The following is a 27,966-nucleotide window of genomic DNA, read 5'->3' on the forward strand; positions in this document are numbered from 1 at the left end:
AAGAATTACAAATAGAAAGATATAGGAAAGAAAAAGGAATGAATGTATTTCTTCACCATGGCATTCAGGGAAGCTCACCTATCCCCTTGGTTGCTTAAACACTTGCACAAATAAGAGAAAACACCTGGTAGGTACCTCCTGCCTGCACAATGGTAGAAATTTGGCATCTGGGGCTGCTGGTGGTGTAGGTGTAGGTGGAGGGGCCAGGTTGCCAGCACACAGTGAGTGATCTGGAGGGTCTCGCTCCAGAAAGAAGATCCTATAAGGTACTGAGCCATTTTGTCAGGGAAGGGTGTTGGGAGCCTTGCAGGATTGGGTCCTTAGTGCCTGTACTTGATAAGCAGCTGAGGCAAAAAGGCTATACTAAGATATTCATCTGAAAACAGGGTAACAAAAATCACTATAATTAGCATTAGATGTGGAATATTTAGCATAAATGGGAAAACCCAGCATTTAATACATGGTGCAAGGTTCATTTGCAGTCATATAATCACTGTCAGCTAATGCCTGATAAACCCTGCCTAAATTGGAATTTTATTATAGCTCTTTTATAATATATTTATGTTTATTCTGACCAAAGTTGGACAAACTTGTCCAAAAGACTAGGGGTCCATTTTATGTGCTTGGGTGTCCAAGCACCTGCCAGCTGTTTGTCCCTTGAATTGAGGACATCATGTTTTCAATTTCCTTCAATAAAGCTATGAATCTGGCAATTTGCTGGCCTGCTTCAGCTAAACAGAAAGGACAATTTGAGAAAGATCATAGTTCAGGCTCAGTCAGACGGAAACGATTGAAAACAGAGAGCTGGCCGCTATGTTTCCCCAATGCAGCTTGCTGTCGCAGTTTGACTGACAAACTGACTTTTTTGAGGTGCTCATGCCCATTTCAGTCAGAGTTTATTGAAGGTGATTTTGATCTTCTCCATGAGGCCACAGCAGCGGCCATGCCATCTGTCACCTTGATTGCATCGTGGATTCTCTGGAGAGAGTGCGATGGCTCCTGATCATTTACAGATTGTGCTGCTTTCGCCTCCATAAGGACCACATGCACAGAGCCAGATGGTGAACATACACGCTTATTATAAGTCTTTATCTCTGTGCAGGAAGGAGAGGCACCATTAGATCTCCCTCAGGAGCTCCGCTCCTCTCTACCATCATGCTGCTCTTCAGCAAATACAGTCTTCTTCAGCTGTCATCAACCTACCTCTGAAAATTAAAAAAATAAACAATAATTCCATCAGCGCAGGCATGAGACGTACAGACACTGCCACAAAGCAGCTCCCCCCGCCGTCCCCAACACACACACACATACACACACACACACACATACTCCTGCGACTGACAGCGTTAGGTGGAAACAAGTTTGCTTGCGAAAAGACAGTTAATGTGCAATTAGGAGAGACTTCTTTGTGAAAATAAAGCAATGCCATCCTGGTTGTTCTTGGCACATTTTTAATTCAGCACGTTCTTTCTTTACAGCAAAGCCTGAGCGTGTGATTGCTGTTTTTCCAAAGGCAGCTTTGTGTCTGTGTCTGTGTTTCTCCTATCGGAGAGCAGTGATGGGATGCTGGTTACCACGGGTTGCATGGCTGAAATCTGACTGCCAGGGCTGGAGGAAGAGGAACTGGCCGCAGGGAACCACATTGGGTCTGGGGCAGGATGGGTAAGGGAACAGGGAAGCCACCGGAGAGGTGATGGCAAATGCTGAGTCTTTCAGTGGACCCCTGTAAATAAGTTTGTTGAATCCTCTCCGCAAAGAGCGGTCCTAGAATTGCTCTTTGCTGAAGGAGCATCGGCAGCCTGCACGTAGCAGAGACGCTCACCTCGACTCATTTAATGCGTGTACCGCACGTGTGACCCTTAGTGCAGGCTGCCAGATTGCACAGTTTGAGTGTTTCTCTCTGAGAGTTCAGATTTCTTTTTACAGTTTCTGCATAACAAACACTTAATTGCTGGTAACACGGGTTTTCCTTGTTAGCTGCTATGTTCCCACTAGGCTGCAGTTCCTCCTTTAAAGAACTGTAATTATTAAATCTCAAAATCTTAGCAGAAGAGCCATTGCAGACACACATTTCTGGGCTTTGCCAAGCACAGAGCATTCTTCAGAGTGAAAACCTGGCCTACTTCCAGCTACGGTGTCTTTCCTGAAGCACATGGAGATTAATTTTTTTGTTTCTTTCTCAAAAGTGCTTCTTTTCTGAAGACTGGAATTCAGGGAATACGATTCAGACACCAGACAGACACCTTAGGAAATGCTAAGGAAACTTGTTGTGGTCACTATCCCAGAAATGGAAGTAAAAAAATGTGAAAATGGAAAAAAAAAATCATGAATAAAGAACATTCTGGGGTTTCATTAAGAAGGGGGTGATGGATTAAGATAGCTTGGTTATGCTGCTTTTCCTTGCTCTCTTTCTTTACGTGTAAAAACAGGGCTCATATTAATGAATGTTGTCTATTATTTCCTTCACTAATTGTTCATAGAAATACTACAGTTGTTAAGTACCTCTACTACAGGAAAACTTCAGTTTCAATGAGCTGAGATTCCACCCTACTTTTCCCTTTATTCAAACTATGTGGAAGAGAAGCATATGTTTTATTTAAAAATGCTAGATTTCTCCACAGGTAAAACCAGGTTTAAATGCTTTGACAGCTCTCACAAACAGCAATAGATTTGTTTTTTTCTACTTTAGAATAATTTATGGTATCAAATACCATCTTCTGATTTTGTCACAAAGCTTTTAATATTTTACACAGTCCTTCTCTACGGTTTATGTTTCATACCCCGGATGCTGTGACATCCAAAGAAAAAAGAAATAACTTCTCCCTGCAAATTAAATACACAATTTCAAATATGAAATTAAGGAAAAACACACACATATATTTATTGTATGCCAAGCTTATATCAGGACATTATGTTAGTTGTCTTATAGCTTTGTGTAGGCTACTATCTGATGTTGGTGTTATATTGTGTGAATTTGTAATTCCATCAGAAAATATAAGGTCTCGAAGCAGTATTACAAGTGCAGTACATAGAAAAATCCTTGTGATAACTAGCAGTTTTATTTCCCTCTTTTGTCTGGATCTGCCCATCCCTAGTATCCCTTCCCAAATTAGGCTACCATGTGGCTATCATGTATTCCCTCTGTGGATAGAATTATATATTGTGTTCAAAATCTCTGATTAATCTGATTAAGCTAGTGAGTGACTAATCCTTTAATCTCCTTGAGAGCACTGTTATGTCTGCTGTGTGTCAGATTTGTAACTAGTAATCAGTTAAGTAAATGCTAGAAGTTAAGCAAAAACTATTTTGGACCCACTTTAGCATCTGTCTTTGGCTAGTGACCTTTATATTTGAAATTGCATGGAGAACATGAGCGAAAATAAGAAATTGCAGTGGCCATTCTCCTGTTGCAAGCATATCTGTTGCCAAGGACCAATTTGTTGCTGCTCTCCTATTCTTCAGTGATTTAATTATAAATGAACAGGTAACTTTCCCTTTGCTTTGTTTCTTTCACTCTGGAGATACAAAACATGCTTTCTGTGTATTTATAATTTAGAAAGGAAGTTCTGCTGCCAATTCATTTTCAACCCTTTCTTTTTGTTAAAGACTGTTGTGTTGGTTTTGGCTGGGATAAAGTTAATTTTCTTCATAGGAGCTAGTATGGGTCTACAATTTATATTTGTGCTGAAAACAGTGTTGATAATAGAGGAATGATTTCATTATTGCTGAGCAGTGCTTATACAGAGTCAATGTTTTTTCTGCTTCTCACACACCCCACCAGCGACTAGTGGGTGCATGAGGAGCTGGGAGGAGACATGGCCAGGACAGCTGACTTGAGCCGACTAGAGGGATATTCCACACTGCATGACTCCATGCTCAGCCTAAGAGGTTGGGGGAAGAAAAAGGAAAGGGTTAGGGTTAGATGTGATGGAGCCCTGATTTCCTGGAGATGGCAGAACACCTGCCTCCCCATGAGAAGTGGTGAATGAATTCTTCATTTCACTTTTTTTGTTTTATGGTTTTTGCTTTACGTATTAAGCTGGTTGTCTTTGTCTCAATTCACAAGTTTCCTCACTGTTACCATTCTGATTCTCTTCCCCATCTCACTTGAGGGGGGTGAGCAAGTGGCTGAGTGGTGCTTAGTTGCCCGTTAAACCATGACAGTCCCTTTTGGCACCCAGCATAGGGCTCAAGGGGTTCAAGGTAACAGAATTGACTGGAATGTGCTAGATTAAATTTATAGCTGTTACTGCTGTTTAGCTTTTAACTGACAGGCTCCTGTGTTTGTCATAAGACTTGCTTGCCTTACTGTATGTTAGAATCTAGTACTTCTTAGTGGCTGTTTTTTGCTTTTGCTGCTTGCTGTACTGCTGTAGTTCTTATCATCTCACTCTGCTGTGCCTGGGAACATTCTGATATCAGCAATGTTACAAAAAAAAAGTGGTTTTCCTGGGCAGGCAGATGGCCAGGCCATCGCTACTGCTCCTGTGCTGCTGTGCTGCTGTGCTGCTGTACTGCTGAACCCAAGTCAAAGTGACTATGGCTTGTGGATGAGCCCATGTGGGAACAGGACACCCTGAAGTGTCTTTGGCCATGAATTAGCCCATGCCGGAGCAGGTACCTCTCAAAGCATTGTTGGCCTTGGTGATATCTGTGCCATAGTAGGTATACCTCTGAAGGGATTGCAGCCCAAGAATAAGTCCACACTGGAGAAAATACACTGAGTACATTTAATCCATGACCTTGGGCTCCATCTGTTACCGTGGTCACTCACAACAGTAGAGGAAGTGTGCTGCGTGGAGTTACGGGGTACCAAAACCAGGTCAGGTCAGGTCAGTGATGGCTGCACTCAGTGGGCATTTTGTGGATATTTCTGAACATTTTGCAGACATTTTATGGGAGTGGTCCATAGACTAGGGGAATGATATCTGTGTATTCTATCAAAAGATGGGAAGAAGTGTGGTGTTTAATCGTGATGTATTAGTGTGGGACCTGAGCACAACATAAATGGTATGGAATAAGGGGTGGAGAAAATGCTGATTTTGACTGAGATAAAGTTAACTTTCTTCATGGGAGCTATCATGGGTCTGATGTTTTGGATTTGTGCTGAAAACAATGCCAATAACACAGGGATGCTTAAATTCCTGCTGAGCAGTACTTACATAAAGCCAAGGCATTTTCTGTTCCTCATACCACCCCATCAGCAAGTGGGCTGGGGGTGCACAAGGAATTGGGAGGGTACATAGACAGCACAGCTGACCCCAGCTGACTAGAGGGATATTCCATACCATATGATTCCATGCTCAGCATAGAAAGCTGGGAAAGAAGAAGGAAAGAGGGATGTTGAAGTGATGGTTTTGTCTTCCAAGTAACCATTATGTGTGTTGGAGCCCTGCTTTCCTGGGGATGGCTGAATACCTGCCTTCTGATGGGTAAGGTTGAATGAATTCCTTGTTTTGTTTTGCTTGTGTGCACAGCTTTTGCTTTACCTATTAAACTGTCTATCTCTCAACCCATGAGTTTTCTCACTTTTACCCTGCTAATTCTCTCCTCCAACCCACTTTGAGGGGAATGAGCAAGTAGCTGTGTGGTGCTTGATTGTTGTCTTTGTTGCTAGTTTAAACCACAATAATTACACAACCTTTACCTGAGAAAACACGGGCACATCATTTAAAAAGATGCGTTTTAAAAAAAAAGAAAGAAGTGCTTAACCTTAATAAAAGGAGACTTTGGAAGGAGATTTGGGGCAGGGGAAGGAAAATGTGCAATCTTTGTAGAAAAAAAAAAGTGTAGACCTATTGCTGACAGATGTAGAAGCATCAAGTCAATATGGTAACAAGGATCAATATGCCCTCAGGCAAGATATGACTATGACAATGTTGAATGCATGTAAAAATTTACCACTCCAACTAGCTGCCTAGGAATAAAATAAATTCAAAGCAACTGTGCGAAGAGGAGTAAATCTAGAGCTTGATAACCGTTTCACAGAGGTATCTGGGACACCCTGAGACGTTCAGAGGGACCAGTGGGAATACCTCCAGAGGAGCTGTCACTTAGCTCTATCCTTCCTGGTGTCATCCATGCAGCCTCACAATAGCACAATAGTACCCATGGGCAATCCACGAGGTATGAGTTTCATGTGGGCTACCCACCCCAAAACTGCCTTTTCCTTGTAATTTATATTTGTAATTTATATTTGCAAATTATTTCCATCCTTTAGTCCCAGACACCTGAGTGAAGAAGGGAGATGATCCTGCATCATGGAGGCTGCAGAATGCTTCCTGAATGGCTCGTTTTAGGTATTTTCTCAGGAGGGCAGCACTGGTATGCAGCTGAGAATTGGCAGAGTAAAATTTGGGGTGAAATCACCATGTATTCTCACTTTTTAGGGGATATCAGCCAGGCCTGTCCAAAACTCAAAAGGCTACAGAAACATTAGATTTCTATAAACCCATCTATATGGGATTTTACAAGGAAACCTTGGGTAAAGAACATCCATTAATTACAGTCAGACACACAAACAAAACAATGTAGCACTAGAGGTCTTTTATCTATTTTTTTCCTAAGAATATCTTTAAATGTGTTTATTTTATCTTGACAAAAAAGAGAGTTAGGCAGACATGAGAAATATCTAAGTAACAAGGAATATGAGCACAATAGATTTTAGGCTAGATTCCTCTTTGGATGCGCAAGCTGGTCTCCCACAGATTTCTATGACAGCCACATTGACAGCAGTGGGAATCAGGCATACTCATCCAAGGGCATAATTTGGCCCATAATGTATGAGGTTTGTCCAACTTGTGAAAGCAGCAAGCAGTGTACTACAAACACTGCGTCGGTAGCTTACTCCGGGTTTAAATCCTCAGTGGCATTTTCTGTGGTTCTAAAATGCATTTGATAAAAATAGCAGAGGCTGCTTGCATCAATACCTGTTGAAAGAAAAGACCTGCTAAAAAAATTGGAAATTGTTGCAACAAGGTTATCCATTTAACAGGTTTCTACTTGAATAACCAAACAATTCTCATTTTATAGCCTTGCTAAAGCTACAGTGCATCCACTGGAGAAAGGCTGATATTTTCCATCCTTGCTTCTTAAGCCTGTCTTTGCAAATGTTTTCTGCCCCTGCTTGCAGTGATTTCTTTTCACCCGGGCAATGGTAATGGCTTATGTAATTATGACTTTGTACATGAGCTGAACTCCCTGTGGATGTTTAGACTCTTATTATCTTTAACCTCATCCACCTCTGTGTGTGAACTCTCACCTTGGTGGCTTGGTGAGGGGATCAGCTGGCGGCCAAGAGGAGAGCAGGGTGCTTACAGGGGCATGGCAGCTGGCCGGTGGTTCATTAACCCTTTATGAGGTATGACAATCAAGGAAGGGAAGGCAAGCAAAGGCCCTTTTCCCTCCAGTTCTTCCCATTTAAATGTCATCACTAAAAGCTGTTTACAGCCATCTCTGAGAAGTCAGGCTACTCAAATGTGCATTTAGAGATAAAGCTCACTAGGCTGTGGGTTTACTTTCCTAAGAGATCAGGAGATTTTGGAGAGCTTTACTGTTGATTTTTTATTGTTATTATTTTGTAGCTCCTGTTAAATTAATTCCCACCCTTTTCCTTGCCCACATGCACTGGACAAGAGATCCAAGGAGCTCTCACTAGTATAAACTGCTCATCCCAGGATACCATTTGCCTTCTGCTTCTCCACCTTCTTTTCCTCACATATCCCTTCAGCCTATACTTGTAGTGATAGAAAAAGGCGTACTCATAGGGCAGAGGTAAGGCTTCCTTCTGGCTAAAAACATGGTTTGGGGATCTGGTGAACTCAGCACAGACTGGTCTTTGTAGCATTCAGTGAAAAGAGTTGTCACCAGGAAGGACTGACCCTCCAGTGTAAACTGGCTGAACCAAAAAATCAGTGAGAAAAGGAAGATCTGGGTCTAAGTAAAAACATTATTTAAAGCTATTAAATGAAAACCCATGGAAAATTTTTCAAACCCTATCAAAGTTTTTTACTTGACACAGTTATATGTTAAATTTCATTCTGAGTTTCTTCTGAGTCCTTTAAAAATCAGTTTGCCTTCTTATAGCTATATCACTCATTAGATGAAAAAATTCAAAGCAGAAATCTTACCATAAGAAAATATGAATTCTTCTAATTCCCTTTTTCCTTTAAAAGACAAGAAAATAGTCACCAAATTCCCCCCAGGGCCATGAATCACTTCAGTCCACCTGAAAAAATGTGAACTCATTCACACAGACAGAAGTCTCTGGTTCTGCTGTGAGCCCAGTGGAAGGTGGAGGGGACCTTGCCGGGGCACTTCCCTGGACACCAGCAGCACATGGACTTTGCTGCTGGGGCTAGCTCTCCTGCTGCTCTCTCTCACAGCCATGCCCACAAACAGCTGACGAGTGCCTGTGCCTGCTCCCCACGATGGGCAAGGTCTTGGTTGGCACTCCTTTTTTTTTCCTTCAAAATTCTTTTTCTCCCCCAGGGAATTGACTCCTGTTCATGGTGAGTCCCTCCTGCCTGGCCTCAGCACATACCTGGGGGTTCTAGAAACAGCCTGCGGTCTTGGCAGTACCTTGAGAAGAGGGTAAAGAAAAGGGCAAGGAAAAACAATGACAATGAGGGGTTCATTACTGAATATGAGTGCACTTACTATTACTTACTTCAGAAATTGAACAGCCACAGGAGGTGTGGTAAACCATCTGTAAAATTTTTAACAATTAATTTCAGATCTTGGTCTAATTTCTTCTGGCCATATTAAACACTGAGCTAAGTGGAGATTTTCTTTCCCAGGAAAAAGCACCAAGACTGAAACACGGGAACTTAATAGGGAGCCAGACTGCTAAGATCCAACCTGTGTGCTGAGACCACTTCTAGTCCCCTTGAGCTGCTGGCATTTTTCAGTCACAATTTATTTGCTGGTGGCTTTCAACCCTCATCAACAATTCTGTATTAGTGTGCTAGTTCTAACTCCCATCCTTTTCCCTGGAATTTTGAAATCTACACTGAATGCTGATTTATAGCATTCAACATAAGTTACATTCATGGTATGTTAAGTAACAACTGGCCAGGATTTTACCAAGGTGTGTTCTCATCCATATGGGAAAACAAGATCCAGAGTCAATAAAGAACTTGCTGTTTTTTCCTTTGGACATTGCTGAGCTTTGGATTTTGTGTATGTTGCCAGAAAATAAAATCAACAAAAGCAGTACAGCCTGCATCATGTTTTCACACTGTTAAAAATATAAATGACCTCTCTGTATGAGAACCACATGTTAATAAATTTTTTGGTAGTCTAAATATCTCATTTTTTGTCCAAAGCAGAAACAATTTAACTACAGCAGCAGTAAGAATGAAGTAAATGAAATTAAACTGTAATGACAATATTGACCATTTGAGTATTATTAGAGAAAACCTAAATACATAATACCAAAAAATAAGTCAGTGTCTCATTAAAAAAAAACAAAACAAAACAAAACAAAACAAAAAACAGGGTATCAGTTTATATTTAGCTCCCTTCATCTAGCATCCATTTTATTAAAACTTTCTTACTATTAAATTTTCCACAATTTTTCTTCTCCACCTACTTTTTTGCAATTTCTACACTGCATTCCACTTTTTCTCTTATGCAAGAAAGACGTATGTATAACCAGTTTTACATGTCTATATAGGGATGGCTTGACAAACCATTTTTGGATGAACACAGATGCAGTGAGTACTATCATCGTTCTTTACAGTGGAATGAATAGTCATGTCTTTAAATTTGCTTTATGTGTCCTATCCTTTGATGAGGTTAAACGCCATTACGGGTGCAGCAAAGCTAGTTTGTTTTCCTATGACAGAACTTCTACTTCAAATGCCAGAAGAGTCTGTGGTTGCATTTCTTAGAGCTTCTCACCCCAACAAGATCTTCCTTCTGAAGTACTCATCATTTCCACCTGCCTTTCCTCTTCAGTTAGCAGCTGTGCTTATTCTGTACTGAACACAAGTTGGGTGGAAGAGCACTGGGCGAGAGCAATAACTGCAAGAGTTAGTGCTGATACATGGTGTCCATATGGACAGTATAACTTAACATTAAGGCCTTTCCTTTCTGAGTTTGATCCTGGCCCCATGAGTCAAACTCTAGCTGTCAGGGGACTTGTTGTAAGTAATGGTCATTTGTGTTTCATAATTATCTTGAATAAACACAATTAGTTCCACATTCTGCTGTTTTCTTCCTAAGGCATCTGTAAACATTCTGTACTATTCTAGCAAATGGCTTTTGGCAATCATTAAAAAAGAAACCCAAAGCAAAATGGTTCTCAGTGGATCCTTTTAATTTATTCTAAGGAGCATGCCCAGAGGAGTAATGAGACCTACTAGACAGTAATGGCAAAGGGATATTATCTTTCACTTAGTTAACCATCGTAACCCACTTTGAAGTACCTCCAATCACAGTCTTCATGTGACTAAATTAGAACATAAACTCAAGAGTTTTCACTTCAGGGTTTCTCCCATAAGCCAGCCTAATGTATTTGGTATAGAAGTAGCATAGGCATCCTACTTGCATTCTCCTATTACAAAGGATATCCATCAAAGCTAGCCAAAAGTGTTACTGAAACAAAGGAGTGCGGAAATTCGCGACAGCACCAGCCATGCAAAAATCTGTTCTTCTCTCAAGGCTGCTGATCCTTTGTAGCCTTTGGGTACTGGTCAATTTACTTGCTCTCTCTCTGCCCCACTTATTCTGCCTGTGACATAGGGACAGATAGCATTTGCCCACTTTTGTAATTCTTTTTAGATTGACAGCATTGCAAATTTGTAGTAATATCATCCCTATATAATACTGGCACCAGCTTTATATATATATATATCTAAGACTGTAGAATAAATACTTTCTGAAGATAATGGATTTTTAGATTATACATTAGGAAAACAGAAAATCGGTAGCTCCAGCTCACTGAAAATAGTAAAACCTTGCCAAGAAAAAAGCTTATTGAATGAGGTTGAAAAAACACTGTGCTCTCTGTTCTAGTAAACAGGCAGTTAAAACTGGGAGGAAAGTGTCAATTGGTAAAATTAGCTAAAAAAGTTACTCAGAGTTTTTTGCCCTACATTTGGACTATCAAAACTGAGGCAAACTTTTCAAAGCAAATTGCTGAGGATTGCCAAGTTAACAAGCTGTTCTGTGCTGCAAGGGACATATTTATGGACATACTTTCAACAAGACGTACCTAGTGCTACCAAGCTGTGCTGTACTAAAGAGCAGTAAGTATCAGATAAACTGATTTTTTTTTAATAAAGGATTTCACACATGAGGATGATTAAACACAGCTCAAATATTCACAAGTGTACAAACTAGCCCTCCCCCCCAAACCCACTCCTCTTTTCTGCTACAATAGTGTCTAAACAAAGCAAGAAAAGCCAAAAAATTCAAATATAAGAAGGTTACTATACAGCATTTTATAATCCATGCACTTGTGAAGAAGACACTGTGAAGTTAATTATGGATGAGTACTAGGTCTTCAGTAGTAATTCTTATTTTAGTGGGGTTGTGTGTAGCATCTTTAACAACATTTCGGAGTATGCCTTTTGAATCTATCAGTTTCTTGTTCCTGAAGGGTTGTGTTTTTAAAATGTTTACAGCCTTTTCTCAAGACAAACACTCTAAAAACTAATTCTAGCTTAATACCTTGCCTACAAGACGAAGCTAACATAGCAGGCAAGAATACCCAGGCAAAAGACTCACTTCTGGCCACTTTTCATAAGGCTCAGGGATCTTCATTATGATTGTCTTCAAAATCAACCTTAACCACTTAAATGCAATGGGACAAATACACTGAACTTCTCTGTAACTTCCTTCCAAGGCAGATGCTATCTCTGGACACAAGATTGCTTTACACACCCAGGTTCCTTTGCAGCTCTTAGCCCTCAAGAAGAGTACAGTGATAGGGTTTACCCTGAGTCCTGCTCACAGAAGGCTGAAGTACTGATTTTCTGTTACTGGGAGATAAGAACATGTGTCATGGAGAGTACCCACTGGTGGGAGGACACTTAGAATCCAGGCATCATACATATAAGCCTGCATGTGGTGTTACGGAACCTGCCAGAGAAAGTCTGTGTGGTTCATAAACAAAGCCAATTTTGACTCAACAGATCATTTACCTTCAACCTCATTTGTGTTCCCTCATTCAAATTAGAAATGGTGTTGTGAACACGCAAGGATTCGTGTCTGTGAACTTGTTTCAAAGCTAGCTGGGCATTTTCAGTGTACTTATACATCTAGAAATGCTGTGAGCTCATGTGATATGTCTCAGACCTTTTTCCTAGGATACTTTTCTGTCTTAGAAGAGACCTATTTCCTAGTGTGGTGCTTTGCTGAGAGTTGTGCAGGAGCTCAAGATGAAGCTTATTCCAACCAGAACCAGAATGTCACTCACCAGGAGGTGACGCCAAGATTTTAAGTGTTATGAGTAATTTCACCTTTTCCTGTAACCCCTTTCTCTCATATCACCTTAACCATGTTTCTGAGTAGCTGTTGTCTTCTATTTCGTTTGTATATTGGACGTGTCATATAGAACGCATACATGAATCTTCATTTTTCCTGTTCATCAAATGAAGTAGTTTTATTCAGTACACCTTTTAATACTTCTGACAGAAAAATACCCATTGAAATTTTCTGGGTTTGAACAAATATGAGGTTTAGTTTTCGTTATTTTAAACCACAAAGTTCCTAACGGCTTGAATAGGTATATATATTTAAAAAAAAAGGAACAGAGGGGAGACAGGAGCACGAATAAGCAAATGTGATCTAAGCAAGTACAGCACAAAAACCAGAACCCTGCAGAATGTTTTCTTATTTTCTTTCTGGACTCCTACTATTTAAAAATAATAATAATAATATTTACCTTTAAGAATAACCTTAGCCTTAGAGGCTTTCAGGGGGTTCTGTTTATTTACCTACGCCAAACATAACAATACCCCCTACTGAAATATCTGAAAATACGTTTATTCCAGTGTCTGTAGGTCAGATTTTTTTTCTTTTTAAGTGCAATCTCGAGTTCTGGAGGATTTTTTCCTCCTAGTTTTGGTAAGAGATATTTAAGCAGAAAGAGCAGCTTGTTTCCTTGACAGCAGAGAACCAACTGTTTTGGTTTTCTTTGTTCCATGTCTGTTCAACATACTGTATCCATAGAAATAGCTGCTGTCCCAGAAGTTCAAGCATTTTGTATTATATATACCCAAAGACTGGGGTAATGCTACCTTAACTTTGCAGAGTTTGTATTATAAAAATTTCAGAAATGGAAAAAAAAAAAAAAAGAAAAAGGTTCCCAAGGAAACACTGTACATTCGGTGTTTTCTGATTTATGTTTAACATTTCAAAAATATCAATATTAAGCTACACATTTAAGAAATAAAGACAGATGCAATGTGTTTCTTACAAACCGCGTTACTGACTGACTGTTACAATAGAAGCTACTGCTTTTGATTTTGCCATTTTAGTGCCACATAATGTGATGAACTGCTTGATTGTGCTGTGTTAGGTTGCTTTAGACCTAATACTTCACCAGATATTTCCTCTTACTTCAGAAGTGAAGTGATATAAAAACACGTAGTCTAGGTTTTATATCTGAGGCCCAGGGTCTCACTTCTAAGACAAAAGAGCAGCAGATGAGCAGTGCCTGCAAACAATCCCCTGTCTTGCCTCCCTCCGGCCTTCCTTCTTCTCATCCTCATGCACCACTTAACTTTACCTCTGCATGAGAAACACCAAATAAACTGCAGCTTTTTGTGGTCTATGAGATGAAGGGATAAATATTTTGAGGATGAAGATTGGAAAAGTTTCAGCAAGAAAAGCATGAGAGCATTGGCCTCCATACGTTCCTTCTAATATGGCATTTTACAAAGACACTTCCCACCACATGAAAAGTTTTGGAGGGAAGGATAACTCCCAGAGAGCTATGAAACAGTGAGAAGAAATATGACAACAAGGTTATAACTGAAACAGATTTGTAACTTTTGCTCCAATATCCTTTGCCTCTAGTTGTTTACAAAACACTGGGTGTGTATAAGGAAACCACATTTCCTACCCTCCTGAAGAACAAGCCACCCTTCAGGTTTCAGGATTTAGAGTCTGCTGCCACGGGCACCAAGGGTGATCAGTGGTGTCTGGTATACAGAAAGGGGCTTAAATAAATGATGTCACACATTCCCAGGACAAGACGCAGTTGCTGTTTGGGTAAGGGTAGACTTGTTTTTCATGCTTCTCTGGAAATCAAGTAATCTCCCAGCACCGTGCTACCCAGCTCAGAGTGGCTCTCTGGCGACCCTCAGGTGTCGAAGCAAGGAGGGGGATGTGCCGTGGGAAGTGTGAACCCCCGTGCATGCCTGGCCTTCCTGGGCCGTGGAATATTGATGAGCTGAGAGGGGAAAAAAAGCAGAGGGGTTTGCTCCTGTGATTTGCTGTGCCTGCTAGCTCTGTCTCTCTGTATATATGTATACATGTGTGCATGTGTGCTAGTGTGGGTGTAAGTACATATTCTCAGAATATAAATAAATATAAATAAGCATGCATGCACATTTCTGCACAAATATTTATACAGATTAAAAAAAAATACAGGAAGGGAAGCGATAATGAAGTAGCTGCATTTTTGCTCAAAGGCCTCACTGTGCATGGGGGAAAACATATTGGCAATGGGAATTTTTTCCCCGAATGTCAGCTCAGCAACTTCACAAAACCTGATTTCCAACATGGCCTTCATACAATTGCTTTTATCACTTTCTCTCATTGTGTCCTTATGTACAAGGGTAAAGACTATTCTACTGCATCCAAGTACAGTGTGCTAAAGGGAGGGTGAGCAGTGGGGAGCCATGCCTGTTCCACTGTCCTTTGCCTGTTCCTGATTCCATGGCCCGAGGCAATGGTTTGCATTTTTAGGACAACAGCCGGCTATCTGCAAGCAGGAGACCACTCGTCAGGCTTCATTACTGCACACAAAATGACACTAGTGAGCCTGTGGTCACAACTGTGCTTATGGTGCGCTGAAAAGCCATTACATCTCATTGCAAGAAAAAAACTGCATGAATGTACAGGCTGACCAGCCCCATAAATTGCCAAAAACCTGACAGGTCAGCTTATTTATGCAATGTAGTACCTGCAGTACTATTTCTGGATGGAAGACATTGTAAGGGACTAGGAACTAAGGAATCTTTTCATCAAAAGTGTTGTATTTTAATAGGCAATGCTCCAGTTCTCTTTATTGAGTACTGGGAAAATAAAGAATTTCATTCTGCTGCATGCTTGCAGCATTAGGCATGGTCAGCTGAAGTGTCTTCCTCTTCTTCATATTAACTGCCCTAAAAGCATAGTTAAAATCTAATGACTAACATTAATGGATTTTCATGTTTGATAATGTTATTTTTCATTGTTTAAATTTTTGGTATTGTACAGATCACACTGACATATCTCATATGTAGCATTTTAACTTCACCATAAGTGAACTGGCTTCTGCTATAATTATAGGCATTATTATGTAAGTCAGATAATGACTATATTTAATAATGTTGCATGTAAAAGGTAAAACTCAAAGAGACAAAGAAAATGCAGCCATTAGAATTCTGAAACATTCCCTTCTAAAGGAAATTCATATCATAATGTGGCTAACATTTATATCTTTTACATGTTTTTGGCACTCATTGGCAAGTGCTGTAAACAAAAGAACTGTGGACCACATTCTGACCCTGTGTGTATGCATTTGTGTTACACATAGACAGAGGAAATAATTTTACCTAGGAAAGTAAGATATGTAGAAAGAGGGATTGTGTTTTCTGAGGTCAGATGCTATACCTGGGGAAAGGAGAGAGGCTTACAGACCCACAGTGGCTTTTTCAAGTAATCCTATTTCCCTACCACCATTTGGTTACAAAAGTGTTAAGTAAGTTCAGGTCATTGATGGAGTTATATCAATGCATGCACATTGTAACTGAGGTCAGCATCAGGATGTTTATTTATGGATAAAAATGTTCTACCTGTCAAACAATAACACACCTTTTCCTTTCCTCAAAAAATGCTAGTTTTCGTATTCTAGGCAACAAATGATCATAAACATACATTAGGTTATTGTGATGGAGAGAATCTCATTATTGTTGGCAAAAGTCTTGTTTCTTCCAAATGTGTGGGGGTTAACTATAGGTCTTGCACCCGCCTTCTTAGTGGGGAGCAGAGAACCACATATTTCTATTGCAATAATACCTGGCCTTCTAGCTTAACTCTTCACTTTCTTCAAATAAGAAGGACATTGGGTTTCCTAAATTGCGGGGGAAGGGAGTTCTCTGCACAAAATACTTCAGGGGACTCAGCCATGTGGATTGAACTTTACCTGGAAGCTGCATTAAACTTTTCCAAGGCCTCTGGGGTTCAAAAAATGTAGGATGCTGTCACATTGATTAAATAGTTGGGTCTTGACAGAAGGTCCATCAGCTGTAATTTTGAAGGCCACAGATATGATGATGGAAGTATAAAAGCAGCCCACAGACCTGTGAATGGTAATGCATTACTTTAAAAAGATTGATATATTGTCACAGTAACACCTACCAGTATGAGGAACTAATCTGCCAGAGGTTTTTCAGCATTCAGTTGTCGTGATGCTCCTACAGTGACTCTTGCCACTGATACTGAGTTATGTGGCTATAGGCATCCTGTAATGTGCTTCTTCCCAGCTCATACAGAGCTATGTACAGGTAATTGCTTTCAGCAGTTCAGACTAGTGTCAATAAATGGAAATTTTATTGAAAACTACAAGGGTTGGTATGGTTGCACCCAAAGTCAGGGATCGAGAGTCCAAGAACTGGATGGTAAGGAAGGTCTTATAATTAATTCCAGTGTTAATTTTGTTTTTATTTCTTAAGCATGACATCTTATAAATAAATATTGCATTCTCTAGAAATAAAGCTGGGTGTAGCATAGTCTAATAGCTAGAAAATACGAACTAATCATTTAAGAGTGAGTTTGGGCTCCCCAGCTGACCTTGTGGAGGTGGAGATTTTTGAGGGTTTTTTTCCCACCTACAAAAGAAAGCTAATTTTGTAGGCAACTTCATCCAGAAAAGTTGCTGGAAAGTGAATTGTTTCCTAAAAATGACACTAAGAATGATGTGGCCATGATCAGGTGGGCATGTGCACTCTTGGTTAAAAAGTTTTTCACCACTGAGTGAAGATCCCTGTGCCCCTGTCGAGATGCAGTAACAGAACAGATGCCTGATGCTAACCAGCAGTGCTCTGAAGGAGCCAGTAAATTATTCTGTGATTCTGCATAAGCCACTTCCATGTTACCTTGTTTTCAGCAGAGATCTGAGCTGACCCATATCCCTTGCAACGAGCCTGGTAAGCATGAGTATAATTAACACAACTATTCCAGTGCAGGAAACAGCTTTCAAACAGATGAGAAAAACTAAATTAGACATCAAGTGATGTGTATGTGAACACAATAAAAGCAGTATTTCCTGAGCCTGATGAATGTCTCTCCCAAGCATCTTCCAAAGAACCTAGTGTTGTAAAGCCAAGTCAACTGCTTGCAAGATCACTAGTGATAGACGAGGCTCCTTGTGCAGCTTAGCACCATCACAGTTACACTACGTTCTGGCATTTGTACTATCTTCCTCATTTTTCTGTAGGATATATGTTGGGATATATTTTTATATTTTTATGTCAAGGTTGAGTTGACCTGTTCAATGCCCCAGTTATCAAACACACATGCACAAAGGGGCATCATAACTTGCCTTCTGTGTTTCTGAAGTTGCTGAGCTACTGGGCCCCTGGAGCAACTACAGTAAGGCCAGAAGCTAACCCCCCTGTCTGTGCAATGAGGTGAGAGCATCAGTATCCTAAGTAATGCAAGTGGGGTTAAAAAAAGTGGATTTGCAGAGGCTTTAATGTGGCTGTTAGTGCAACACTAATCCACATGGTAATTAGTACAGGTATCATATCCAGGGCTCAGTAGACCAGTCTCTTAGAACAGCTATTGAATTATACCACCTCACATCAAGCCCCAGTCCCTCAAAAGCAAGCTACCGTGCCCTAGGGCAGCTAGTTTTACAGCAGAGGAAAAATTGGGTTTGCTCTGTGATGGGAAGGCCATGTGATCTTCAGTTGAATTCAGTGTGTTTTCCCCATCATGAATGCTGAGTCACTAGAGCTGCCCTTCTCTCTAATTCCATTTAATGTAGTTATTCCCCTTATAGAGCAGACACCCCTCAAGACACCACATTCTACTAGTCAGCAGTAGATGGTTCATGATTCCATGGCCTTATAGATATTTCCAAAAGCTGGCATGAGCAGAAAGAAGAGCAAACAGATCTCATCCCTGGTAAATTCCTTCCTCTAATACACTCCTGCATCAAATGCTGAAACATTTTCTGAGGCCAAAAGGTCTTGCTGAATATTTGATTGTTGTCAGTTCTCCACTCATTTATGTTCTCAAAATTTTTAATGCTGTAGGGGTAAGTAGTTGTTACACTACCTACAAAAAATGATGACATAATAGTAGTGTTGTAGAAAACTCTCAAATATATGGATATTTCAATTTATTTTAAGTGTGCCATCTGGAATATCATAATGCACTATTTACTGTTATTCCTATATCTAGAGCTGATAGGCTACACTTAGAGCAGCTGTTAAGATAATAACCAATGGGGACAGACTGATATATAACTTAATATACCAGCCTTTCAAAAGCTCTTAAAATAGTTCAAACCTGTTTCAGCTTCAAGGTTTACATGTGTGCAGCCTTACAATTTCTAGGACAAAAATTCCTTATGACTTATTGAGCCCTTAAAATCCAAGGTTATCACCTGAGACAATCTGACCAAGTAATACTGTGTTTGCCAAATAAACTGATGTGTTGTCTTTAACAAAATAACAAAACATGAATTCCAGCTATGCTGTTTTCAACAGATCTAAAATTATTCCTCTTTTCCCTTTTCCTCCTTTTAATTCTGAGCAGTTAGGCTTCATCACTGGCCTTGATTTTTCACTCACACTTACACAGAAAACCGACTGAAATAAAGTCATCACAGAAATGCAGGCTAAGACCCATAATTTCTACCTCAAAACATATAACTCTTCATTCTTCTCTCACTAGTCTCCTCTCAAAAACCAAACATGGGGCAAAAACATCATTCTGTTATGGATTAGATGAACATCATATTGGCATGTAAAAGACACCTGAAGTCATCTTTACTTCTGCTCCACTCCGCTACCAGGACCTCAACAAATGTGCACAGGAGCAGCACTAGAGAAACCTAACACCACCTTTTTCCATGACAGCAGATACTCCAGCAAGAAGCTTGAGGCTTTACATGATAGAAATTGAAATAGATTTGATTTTAGGAAAAATCTGATTGGACCAACTTTATTGTATCAAAAGGTTTTAAAGAACAGATTAGCTAAACACTGAGTTGTCAACACTGCCACCAGCACTCTATGGCTTTGGCACAGGCAGTCCTGATTGGGAGCAGGGGTCTGACTACTTGTAGTTTTGAGCTCCTTCTCTCTCTCATATTTCCATGAGTACTAAAAACTACTTGTGGTGGGGAATTTAACCTGTTACTGCATGATAAGGTGAAATGTAAAACTGGAGATGATCAGGTATTGGAAGGTAAGAGTTTATCTTCACTTCCTTATCCCACGGCTCCCTCCTCTACCATTGCTCATCACTTCCTCATCTACCCATTTCCTTCACCTGGTTTTCAGATGCTCTGGTTGCTGGCTTGTCCCTTGAGCTTAAACAAGAGCAGCCAAGGCCTGATACTCAAGAGTTTCTGACGAGATTGGCTGAAATGGGATTACTTCTGTGGTGAGGAAACTGAAAGCACATTTTCAGCCCCCTACTCTCTCACACCCTCTTTTTCTCACCACTCACCCCCCTCCTGCTTTAGGGTGCTTTAATGTGATAAGGTGCTATACACAGTTAGTCTAAGCTGCTGGTTTAGAACTGTTAGTGAGAGCTAGCTAACACATGTGCACTGTGCATACATATTTCATTACCTTTCTGGCCCAGTCAAGTCTGTCAAAGGAAGTATGGCTTTATTTTACACTTCTCCATTATATTTAATGTTTAACTCTCAGGAATGTTTTATAAGGAGGGCATAAGTTGTAGGAGCAATTGAACTCGAATCAGATACACAGTCTAACTCCAAGTCCCCTATTAACTTTTTAATCTCCCTGCAGAAAGTGTTTCTGTCCATATTTTTATTTCAGCTGGGCTGAGTGGGAGAAAGAACTCTAAGGGAGGTCTTAGCAGATGGTTGTCACAAACTGCATACGGCAATTGAGAATTAGTGTGCAAGCATATGCAACCTGGTACAGTATGAAACATTCCAGCATATGAACACTGAAGTAAATCAAACTTGGACAGGACTTTTTTTTTTTTATTATGAAAATTATAATTTAGTTTCTCTTTTCATCTGCACATATGGGTCTCAGGGTTTCGCAACATATGGGGCAAACACTGGACTTCAGTGTGACTCCTTGCAAATATAGGCAGTTAAACTTAGTGCAAATGTGATTCTCTAAGTTTAATGTAAAAATAAAGCATGCACAAATACAAACACAGCCGTTGTGTTTGTGTATGCATATATACGCATATATATGTATGTATATAAGTATATATATGAAACACTTACTTTTATTGTCATCATTTCCCCTACTCCACACACTAATTATTCTGTGAAACTACTGAAGGAAATAATGGAGAAGTGGTTTTTGGTGGTTCCGAAAATGATAACTTGTTTATGTATGTTGGTGGCATTTGGGTTTTTTGTTTTTTTTTTTTTCCTTTAGAGCAGCAGCACATTTTCTGGAAAAAACTGACTGGAACAGGAAAAATATCAAATGGGGAAACAAGCACCCTTTTGTAAGTCAAGTCATGATTTAAACAGGCAGGAGGAAGATTTTTTGATACTCTGCCTTGAGACAGAGCAATGTTAGAGCAGGTCTCTGCATGATCAGGGGTTCAGGTAGAATCTGTTCCCCTGTTCCCTGCTTTCCAGGCTGCAGAACTGACCCTGATCCAGTTTGGTGCAACCCACCTCTCCCCCTTTCCCTCTATCCTGCCCTCTCTGTGCTCAGGATGTGGAGCCAGGATGCAAGGGGTGGATTTTGGGAGTGGGCATTGCTGCGAGGGAGGCTCCTGGAAAATATGTCTCAATGCTTTCTTAACATTCCGACTTGCCCTTCTCTCTAAGTTATGGAGGAAAAATAGAACTGAAATGGAACGGGGGAAAGAATGCAAATACTGGCACACAAGGAAATACTGAATTACATATCGGTCGACCAAAACACAAATCAACTCAAAACTACAGGAGTCCACCAACATGCACATAAATCATTTATAACGATAATCCAAGGCTAGGTCCAAATCTCATTAAAGTATATGAATCCTTAATCTATTTTGGCAAAAAAGAGCCAATACACATTTTTTCTTTTTATCATAAATTACAGTTCTGTGGCACTGTGCAAATATTACCAAGCTGTAAGACAGCTGTGCTCCATTAAAATGTGTAATGGTCGCTGATTTCTTACAGCACATGGTCATCAGGCTGAATCTACAGCCAGTAATTAGGAAGATGAAATGTTTAATTGTGCCTTAATTTTGATAAAATTTATCTGTCACACATCCCGTAGTCAAGCAGTATGCTCACAAATCAATGTCATCAGGCCCGAGCAAGAACTGAAGCACCATACTCTTGTTCCTGACAGATTCATTTGAATATCAAACTGCTCCGGATGAGCCACCAGACTAGCAAAACAAGTGAAAACTTTCCCAGTGAACACAGCTCCCATGGCATATGTCTCTCCACCCAGGCTAAAAGACACAGAGGTCAAAGGAAAAGGCAGGTAGTTGCTTTCCATCTCTTGCTCAGCAAGTTCCCTGGGCACAGTAGCCCACCCACAAAATTTTTAAAAGCAAAAAAACCTTCTTATTGACTACTTAATCAAGCCACAAGGGTTGTGATGCAGTGGGGTCAGGCAATGCTTTTCATTCCTTATTTCCCCCCCTCTTGTTTGCTCTCCTGCTGAAAAACCATGTGAGGCAAAGGCAGCGTCCATTGTGTAGGCGAGAGGCAATCACTCACTTCCCTGCTGGCAGTACAGCAGTGCACATTACAGCAACCAGTCATGTGCAGATTATTACCACACATATGCATTATTATTTTTTTCTTTCTTTTTTTTATACCGGAGTCCACATGGCATGTGAAAATGGGAGAGCACTGCCTGAATAGTGCCCACTTCCAGTTTTCAAAAATGCATGATTTGCTTTTAATACATCCAAATACAGGAACCATTCTGTTCAGGAATTATTTTTTCCATCTTCACCCAAGACAGACCGACTACTTTACCATGATGGTGGGCACACTGGCCTCTGATCAAAAATGCTTCTTAATTGTTTTCAAAGAGCTATTGTTGATATTGCCCATCTGTCCTACTGGAAGATACAGTTGTGGTATAATGGCACCCCAGCTACAGAGACTGAACCCAGCAGTGTCAGATTAATGAACATAAGCTTTCCACTGCTTGTGCAAAAAGGACAACATCCACAACTTCAGAAGCCGCAACTGACTCAGAAGCAGTGATACATAGTCCAGACAGACTCAAGGAAGAAAGGATAACATCAGCCTTCCTATGGGCCACAGTGCAACAGAAACTGCATAGGCACCCTGGTGCTATGAGTGAGAGCGGTTATTACCTCCCTGATTTAGAGCAAAGCTGCACCAAACCTCAGGTGTCATATAGTTTTGGAGTTGTAAGAGCTTACCACTGTGCGTTCACTGGACCAAACCACCTGATGTTGGGAATCTGGTTTTCCTTTTGCATCTATTGAAGGATGAGTCATTGTGTGTCTCAGGAAAGAGCAAGAGCCCTGGTTTTGTTCCCCTGTACACGCAGCCATGTATTCTTCAGATAGCTGTAAACTGAACATTATTGAAAAAGTATCACAAAGGCAAATTTAGCAGCATCTGCTATTTTGATAACCAACTCAGAGAGACAAAAGCTTAGGACTATATTCAGTCTGCTGTTAAGGCAGGAGATTGCATATACTGTGTTGCTTACTAGTCTCATTTTCTTTACAGAACAGTCATGTGTCCATCCTTCTTTTAAATCCAAGAGTAGGTTTTGCTAACCCTCCCCATGAAGTCCTGTCATTCTACCTGCTGATTATATTACCTTTGCAGTTTTTCCACCATTTCTACTGTAGACCTAGAATATTCTTGGAATGACTGATTAAAGGTCCCATCTGGGGCTGTCCCATGAAAGCCTCTTCTCCCTCTTCTTTGAAAATCAGTTAGCTGCTGTGCACAGGTCAGTTGGGTTTTTCCCCATTTAGAAGCATATATTTACAGATAGATACTAACTGTATCTTCCAGAGACAATTGTCAGCTATCATCCGTCCCTTTGCATGTTCTAGATTACATTATCATAGCACACTCTAAACAGAACTACACACTAGATCTACACTAGACCAATCACAGAAACTGAAACAAGGGCAAAATTATTTCTTTCTATCCAACATAACAGCTCTAGCCCTGAGTCATGGCCAGCATACCTTGACTTCACAGCACTGAAAGACTTAAAGCCCACATCCTGGAGAGAGTTTTCCATGTCATATCTCTTGCTGTAAACAGATATCATTTATGTATCTGTAATTTATTCTTTAGTTTGAGTTTATTTCTGCATAGTGTTGACAAAGGAGGATCTGCTCACCTTCTCATCCTAACTTTTTGCAAGATGCTGCTTGTAACATACACAGACTGTTACAAAGTAAAAATAATTGCTTTGCTTTATGCTGAATTGCCATATCTAGGGTTTCTCCTGAGTCTGTGCATTAGGACTGTTTGCATCAGATAGAATGCTTCCCCTTTTTGTTTTATAAATATTGAATCTTCAAAATCTTGTGAAAGTATCATGGGTGACAAAAAGGTTTAAACCCACCTAATTATGTTATCTTCATCAAAAATCTTACAATTCTGTCTGCAAAAAGAACAATAACTAAAGCATACAAACTAGATAAGCTCACCAGTTCATTCTAAACTGGACAAAAACAGAAGCAGAAAAGTGCTGATTCTGAGCTTCTAACTTCCTATGAAATTTTGACATAAACAACATCCAGGCACTAAACCAGAAATTTGATATAAAAATCATTGACCAAACGCACAGGAGTTTTAACAATGGAGAAAAATATGAGCTGTACCATTCTGTCTTCTCTGATTTCATTACTATTGTTATGCATCATTTGGATACACCCCACGGCCCCCATGACAGAAGACTCTTAACAAATATTAGTTTGGAGTAAATGTAAAATCTTCAATTGTAAGTGCTGGAAAGGAGGGCAGGAGATATTTCATCACAGCTTTCATTTCATCAACCTCCTCTGAAATGTTCTAGCTCTCCTTTGTTCTGTCTTATATTTCACAGCAGTACTGGAGGCTATAGTAAAAAGTTATCTTTCTTGAATCACTTTTCAGTTGTGTCTGGTTTGGTTCCAGTTCTTTAATGTTAATGAGATTACAGATTTTAACAGTGATTAAGACAGTGTTAACAGCCTGTAATCTCAATATCTCTGAAATCTGTTTTACCTAAGTTTTCTTACACAGTTGTCTGGTTTACTTATTTACGTTAACTATATGAATTTAGTGCCTTCTTATAGCATCTCAAAAGATCAAGTTTACAATCAAAATATTTTTGGTTACCAACCTAAATTTAAAGATCTTTGAGGTAGTCAAACATAAAGCTATAAATCCCTTCTAGGGTAGTCAAACATGCAGGTAACTATGCTGTTACCATTATTGTTACTAATGATGACAGCCCTTCTTTTGGGAGGTTTTCATTTGTTTGTGGTGGGGTTTTTTCCTCCTAGACAATCCACAACAGCGAGCTTGGTGGGGGATATTTTAAGTTTTGCATGTATAAAGTCTGTAGTAGTTTCTTCACAGGTTTCTACACTGAGGTAGCTGGAACCTCAGTGTAACATGTCACTTCCCTCCAGTGGAATGGGGAAGAGATTCAGAAGGGTAAAAGTGAGGAAAATCGTGGGTTGAGATATAGACAAGTAAAGCAAAAGCTGTGCATGCAAGTGGAGCAAAACAAGTAATTCAGTCACCATTTCCCATGGGAAGGCAGGTGTTCAGCCATCTCCAAGAAAGCAGGGCTCCACCACACACTAATGGTTACTTGGGAAGACAAACGTCATTATGAATGTCCTCCCCTCCCTTTCCTTCTTCTTCCCCCAGCTTTATATACTGAGCATGACACCTTATGGTATGGGATATCCCTGGGGTCAGTTGGGGTCAGCTGTCCCCCTGTGTCCCTTCCCAGCTCCTTGCGCACTACTTGCTGTTGGGGTGACATAAGGAGCAGAAAAGGCCTTGACTCTGTATAAGCACTTCTCAGCAGTAATGAAAACATTCCTGTATTATCAACACGGTTTTCATCACAAATCCAAAACATAGACTCATACTAGCTCCTATGAAGAAAATTATCTTTATCCCAGCCAACACCATCACACATGTTCACACTCAAGCATTAGTATCATCACTTATACTAAATGTTTTATTGTCTGAGGAGTGAAAAAGACCTTTTTTGGTATTTATTTATATTTGAGTACCTACCTGCACAAATAATGAAAAATGGGTGCCTGCCACAGACAGCTTACAGCCTGGCTTTCTGAAGAGACAAAACAGATGATGGAAAGAGACAAATACTGTGGGTAAGTGAGGAAATGAAAAAATAAAAATGTTTGTGTAAAAAATAGGGTCCTCTCCCTCTGCTTAGTAATTGTCAACTGGCATTCTTCTGCCGACACTGTTAAAACTAATTGTAAAGATGAAATTACAGGAGCACAGCATGGCAGATTTCTGGATTTAGACAGAAGCTTTTCCCCAAGCATATTGAGTACTGATAAGAAGAGAGTAATGCTGTTCTTTGTCAAATCTCTAATTTTTTTGAGACAATATCAGAACTTTCAACCCAGTACTCTGTGGTTATCTTTCCAAAGCCTTAATTGTGAATTCCGTCTAATAGCTTCCAATTGAAAACAAGGTACTCCTGTAACCATGAATATGATCGTTCTATAATTCAATTACGGTCAAAGTGAATTCTTTTAACTAATCCTTCACACCATCCTACCCTAGTTTCAGTTTGAAAAAGGATGAGTCAATGTGAAAAACATCAAATGTAGATTTGAATACGTCATATTGCACAGGGCTGGCTTGGGTTAATTTGTGTCCATCAATCTTGTTTGCACATTATGTCTCTTCCCTCTGTCTTTTTCTCCCAACTTTATAACTGGCAGAATATGAGAAGACTGCCATTCCCATAAGGATCTCTTTTAAGGTCAATGAAGTGCCAGTGGACGCAGCAAGCTGCCTTAAATACCACCAATTGCAGAAGTGCTGCAGTACTATAAACTCTGTGATGTCAAAAATCAGTTTTTGTGTTTGTAAAGGGGGTAGCACAATGGTACTCTCTCCTCATTGATCTGCAGATGTTACAAATGTGCAAATTAATCATCAGTAATATAACGTTATACACACCTACACTTCATTCGGCAGCAACTGAACCAAAAAAAAGTGTCACTATAATTCACCAAACATGCTAAAAAGTCTGACAAATTCTGTTAATGAACATATGAGAGGAAATAACTATCACAGCTCATATCACAATCTTACTCCAGAATAATGCATTGCCTGTTGAAACATTATGCATCTTTAAATCTTAACCTTAGGGGAATCTTTATAGCTAGTTTTTGTAAGACCTTAGGAAATCAGTGTTAATAGATTAGTAGAATAAGAAATAAAATGTACAGGAATTGCTTCAAGGTGTAAGAAGTGCATTTCAAAATCATTCAGAAGGAAAAGAATGTACTGCTTGTATTATACTCAAGTTAATAATTTTACAATGGATTTTCAGTGTGTTTTCCCTACTCACATTCTTTGGTCTGTTCTTTATATATAATAATACTGGCAATAAGATAACATTTAAAGAAAACTAGTTGTAATTAATGTCTTTTTTGTTTCTGAATTTTTCACTCATCTAATCAGAGAGAAGGAATAATGCAATGTAATTAGAAGACCATGGAGGGCCCAAAGAGAGGAAGACCATTTCAAATAATTTGCAATTAAGCAAACAACTTTTGCTGGTTTTAGTATCAGCATACAGTATTCCATGTGCTGAACAAATCTAGAAGTCATCAACCTTTTTGAGGAAAACCCCTAGAAAAGAAGGCTAATGTCTGTTGAATATATTTTCAACATAAACCATTCATCCATTTCTATTTAGGATTTATTTCTTAGCACTCTGGTTTAGAAGGCTACAAGCCAATACTTGGTTGTAGTCCAACAACATCCTACATCCCCCAGGCAGATGATTTTACATTATAATAAATTAATACATTTTAAAACAAAAGCCACACATGAACCTACAAAAACCTCTGCCAAACAAGGTGCCATTACTCCTAGGGCAGCATGTGGAGCTTTGGACAGAAAGGCATAGGGAGCACTATTTTTAAGGAACACACTTAAATTCAGGATTTTCTGGATTATCAGGGCCTGGCACAACCCCAAATATCCGAAAGCTGCTTCCTCAGAAAAATGGGCTCCACAGCACTGACAGCGGGAACAAAGCCTCATCTCCAGCATGCGGAACGCAGTGTCCATCTGGACTGTGGCCACAGTGGCGAGTAATGGGGTGAACAGGGGAGTGGGCCCAGACTACAGGTCCCCACTTCAGTGAGCCAGTGGTAGCGCACCTCAGCAGAAGAGGCTCTGCTCAAGCCAGACAATCTGCCTCTCTGCTGTTGTATGGGCTACATACCATAACGCCACAAGCTGCCGTGCCGTTGCCTGCGCTATTCTTCCACGTCAGTGCATGCCTGGGCCCTTCCATGCCTCAACACTGCAGTTTGACCCTGTAAGTGGAGGGGGAGCAC

The 27,966-nt window shown here is 40.1% G+C and overlaps 1 long non-coding RNA gene across 2 annotated transcripts; it reads right to left on the reverse strand.

The window, feature by feature from the left end:
- LOC133206692 (uncharacterized) lies at positions 1 to 27,948 on the reverse strand. 2 transcript variants are annotated; one of them, XR_009723838.1, is made up of 3 exons: positions 27,852 to 27,948; positions 25,649 to 25,703; positions 1 to 1,205 (listed from the first exon to the last, which is right to left on the reverse strand). It is a non-coding gene; the product is annotated as an uncharacterized LOC133206692 (long non-coding RNA). The 2 variants fall into 2 exon arrangements; XR_009723837.1 differs by lacking the exon at positions 1 to 1,205 and adding an exon at positions 6,555 to 8,580.
- Positions 27,949 to 27,966: the final 18 nt, after the last annotated feature.

This window comes from Neopsephotus bourkii, unplaced genomic scaffold (genome assembly GCF_033783945.1).
Source record: "Neopsephotus bourkii isolate Nb327-2 ecotype Australia unplaced genomic scaffold, CSIRO-AGI_Nbou_v1 NB_1820, whole genome shotgun sequence".
Classification (NCBI taxonomy): Eukaryota; Metazoa; Chordata; class Aves; order Psittaciformes; family Psittacidae; genus Neopsephotus; species Neopsephotus bourkii.